Below are 4,397 nucleotides of genomic sequence, written 5' to 3'. Positions count from 1 at the left end.
TCTGTCTACAGTCTGATCTTTTACTTGCATCTAGGGTGACAGCAGTAAGAGCCGGGGCTCAGTCTTTATTTACTAGATATTTCTGCATGATGAATTTTGGCAGCTTTACCAAGGTGAAAATGTTCAACTAGATGGAACACAGTGGAAACCGGCCAAGTTTGCAATATATCAATGGTGAAAATGAACTGAAGCAAGTAGCAGGTTGCGATCACAGAAGGAGACGATTTAGCTAGCTGGGTTTCCTGTGCATTAATCTTTGCACTTCAGGTGGCCAGGCTTGGCAGCTGCTGTGCTATGCAGGGGAGAGGCAAGAAGACAGCCTCCTTTTCAGAGCCTGAATCAAGGAAACTCGTGTTACGAAATCCTGTAATGCTTCATAAAATGTTGCTTAAAATGAAATCATAAATACTTTATTAAATCTAAAAACCTTTGAAATGTAGAAACAACAGGCATCACAATACCCTGTATGTTTTTATTATGGTGGAATAATCCTTTGTAACAAACCACAGTATACAACTTTCAGTTTTATCAGGGATATGACATTTTCCTCTGCATTCAAGAATTGCCTTTCTGGGTTTACATATGTGACATATGACAGCTTTGGCTGATACATTCAATTTTAACATACAGAGGGTTATTCAATAATATGGGAGCATTGTGTAACCATAGTAACCAATTAAAAATTAACTTTGAATAGCATAGTGCAAGTTAGACTAATGAAAACAACTATTTAATTGGCTGCTGTGGGTAAGTGCACATTTGCCTTTACTGCATGTTAGTAAATATCTCCCTTGCCCCATTGGGAAAGAAGAGGAATAATTTATACACATTTGTGGTTATTGTGGATGTGAAAGGGTTTATAAAATGTTTTTTACATGTCAATTTGAGCCCAGGCTTCATTTATAGATTGTTTGAACATTAAAATGTCAGGAGTCAAATATAATGTACACAGGAATTGTATGTACATATGAGCATGACAGCTCATTTTTCACCGAATACACTCTATCCAGCTATTTGTTTTAGAATAAAGTCAAACATGTATTGCATTTAGGGTATTCCCAGAAGACAGCTGTCACAATAATGGAGACACATGACTCATTCTTTCTGCTTATTGTCAGTATAAGGTAACTCTAAGGAATAGAATTCATTGTTGTCACAGTTCTATTATGGAGAGAAATCCCTGGTCTCTCTCTCTTTCTCACTTTGTCTGTCTCTCTTTCTATCTCTCTCTTTGTCTCTCTCTCTCTCTCTCTCTCTCTATGCATAGAGAGATATACAGTATTATACTGTATACATGTAGTATCATCACTGCAACACTGGAATTTCTGATAAATATTAAAATAGGTGAAGTTATGTTTAAGGATTCATTGAATCTGGTGTAAATTCCTTTTAAACAAATGATAATGCTACTGCTCTAAAAGTATGTACAGACCGTCTATTAGAGAACCGTGTTCCACTTAAACACACATTAGAATTATTAGAAGGTCTGTCGATATTCTCTATCAGAAGGAGTAGATAGTTGCTGAACCAATTAAAACTGCAATAATCCATTCTTGTCCCACAACTACATTGTAATTTGCAAACACTTGCGTACCTTGCAGTAGGTAGCCATTGTAGTGGTTATCAATGATCCCTTGATCTGTGAGCACTGCTAGAACTTTGACCATTTTGTGATGGGCAGAAATCTATCTGGTCACAGCATAATTAAACAATCTGGGTTTCCAAAGTGCCCCTTAGAACTGTTCATGAAAAGTATACTGAATAATGTTCGTATTATGGACTGGTGTTTTGGTAGGTGAAGACGAAATATTTACAGATGAAGAAAATTGCTGACACAGAACGTCCCTCAATCTGTTTGCGTGGTCTCAACACTAAACTAAGAAATCTTTTTATTCAGAAACAAATATAATTTCTAGGGCCTGATTACGGGATCAGGCCACCCTAGGCTAACATGCTTATAGCGCCCTCTCACCATCCATGCCAGGCTAATAAGCAGTAGGTTAAACCAAACTCGTCCTTAATTGAAAATCTGCTTTGCTTCATGCCCCCCACCAATGTTTTTCTTCCAATGTTTTCGAAACACGGCTCCACTTGGCTTTTTAAAAGGGTCACAGCATCTTTGTCACTCAATTTTGTTTCATTAAAATCAGAACTGTATGACAGAATGAAGGCATGAGCCAGCACTACTGAGGGGGAAGGCGTGATGGTGGAGGGGAGATTGTCACACCTGCGCCTGTCACCATCCTTGTCTTCCCTACAAGCTTATCCACAAGCGCCCGCCCAAGGATGATTCACTGTCTTCAGCCTTTACTATGGGAATACATCAAGATTAAAACCTTACTACATTTTTGCTTTCATATTTGTGTGGTTTTACTTTGGGGAACAAATATTTTCTTATATTCAAAAATAAAGTTTAGTTTATAGCTCTCCCTGTCACACTTTTGCACCCCCAAATATCTTGCGGCTCCCCCCCCAAAACCCTCACACCCTAGGCTGCAGCCTAGTCAGTCTATCCGATAATCAGACTCTGAGCCATTCTATTTGGTTCCCAAGAAGAAGTGGAGGTCTTAGTATTGGGCAGTAGTATATCGCTTTATAAGAGTACTATTAATGTGTTAGTATTAATGTGTTTATTTAACATATATTGATTGTAATAACAAAGTTTTTTTACTTTTAGGTCTCAGACATCATATTTGTATCAATATAGTAATGTTCAACAATGGTTGGTCAATATGATTACATTGTCTAACCATTGTACTGTGTGTGGGCTCACATTATATCTGATCAATATCGGATCCGATGGGATTGAATTTGATCAGATATGATGGGAAAAAAGTAAAAAGGTACTGCCTGTCCTTGAATGTGGGGGGATATTATATGACCCCAAAATGCAGGGCAACATACTGCATTGTGCTGGATATAAACTACTATTCATTTTTATACGGTTTTATACAGATGTTAGATGTTCATCCCAAACAGCTAAACAGCAACATGTGTGATAGCCTTAATTGTCCATGTCTGCCTGACTGTTCCCACCTATGTTATACACCTCTCTTGTTTATTCCTATTGTTTGTTTCCTATCTATATGTTTCCTCTCTTCTTCTTTTTCTCCAACCCCTTCTCTCCTTACAATATTATTATCTCTGACATCCCACTTACTGTCTGTCACCTTCATGTAATAATAGCCTCTCTCCAACAGTCCATAATGTATTGCCCTGGTCCTTATATCTTTTCTTTCAACTTAATTATTTTCGCTCTTCTAGTATGCCTCATATCTGGGATATATATTATTATATCAGTCACTTTCCTGTCCTTCTCTTTCTGTGTTAATTCTCTTTTTCCTCCACTTGTCTATTTACCCAAATCTCCCAAATCTTTTTTCTTTTCTGCTGGTCTCCAACTCCCGATTCTCTTGTCCTTTTCCAGACTTTCTTTTCCTTTCTGTCTTCTAACTTCTTTGTTCTCTATCACCCCACAGACATTTCCATCTCAAAACAAAGTAGCAATACTAATGTCCCAATATATTGGGATGACAAAAATATATATTGGGGTGACAAAATTTCACCCATGCAGTGGTTTTAACGCTCCCACAATGCCCTTACGGCGCTGGTCGTGGACATGGAGGAGAAGCATCCGGCAGATTCTTACTATGATGTTACACCAAGTGCCACGTTCCCACTCCGAGGAGCAAAGAATACTACTGCTCCCACCTCCTGCCTGCTAAGGTAAGAAGGAGCCGGGGTGAGGGTGCACCTCCTATGAGGGGGTGGAGTGCACAGAAATCCCATTTATGAGGTCACTAGGTTACTCAGTGAATGTAGAAGTGCACTCTGAATACTGTACTAGTACCATGTTGTAGAACATCGTATCCCAGTGAATGTAGAAGTGCTCTCTGAGTGCTGTAGTAGTACCATGTTATAGAACATGATTTCCCAGTGACAGAAGTGCACTCTGAATGCTTTAGTAGAACTACGTTGTTTACTAGTAAATGTTGACGTGCTCTCTGAGTGCTGTAGTAGTACCAAGTTGTAGAACATTGTTTCCCAGTGAATGTAGAAGTGCTCTCTGAGTGCTGTAGTAGTACCATGTTATAGAACATGATTTCCCAGTGACAGAAGTGCACTCTGAATGCTTTAGTAGAACTACGTTGTTTACTAGTAAATGTTGACGTGCTCTCTGAGTGCTGTAGTAGTACCAAGTTGTAGAACATTGTTTCCCAGTGAATGTAGAAGTGCTCTCTGAATGCTGTAGTAGTACCATGTTGTAGAACATCGTATCCCAGTGAATGTAGAAGTGCTCTCTGAGTGCTGTAGTAGTACCATGTTATAGAACATGATTTCCCAGTGAACAGAAGTGCACTCTGAATGCTTTAGTAGAACTACGTTGTTTACTAGTA

Source organism: Mixophyes fleayi, chromosome 2, assembly GCF_038048845.1.
Source record: "Mixophyes fleayi isolate aMixFle1 chromosome 2, aMixFle1.hap1, whole genome shotgun sequence".
Taxonomy (NCBI): Eukaryota; Metazoa; Chordata; class Amphibia; order Anura; family Limnodynastidae; genus Mixophyes; species Mixophyes fleayi.
This window is presented reverse-complemented; position numbering follows the sequence as displayed.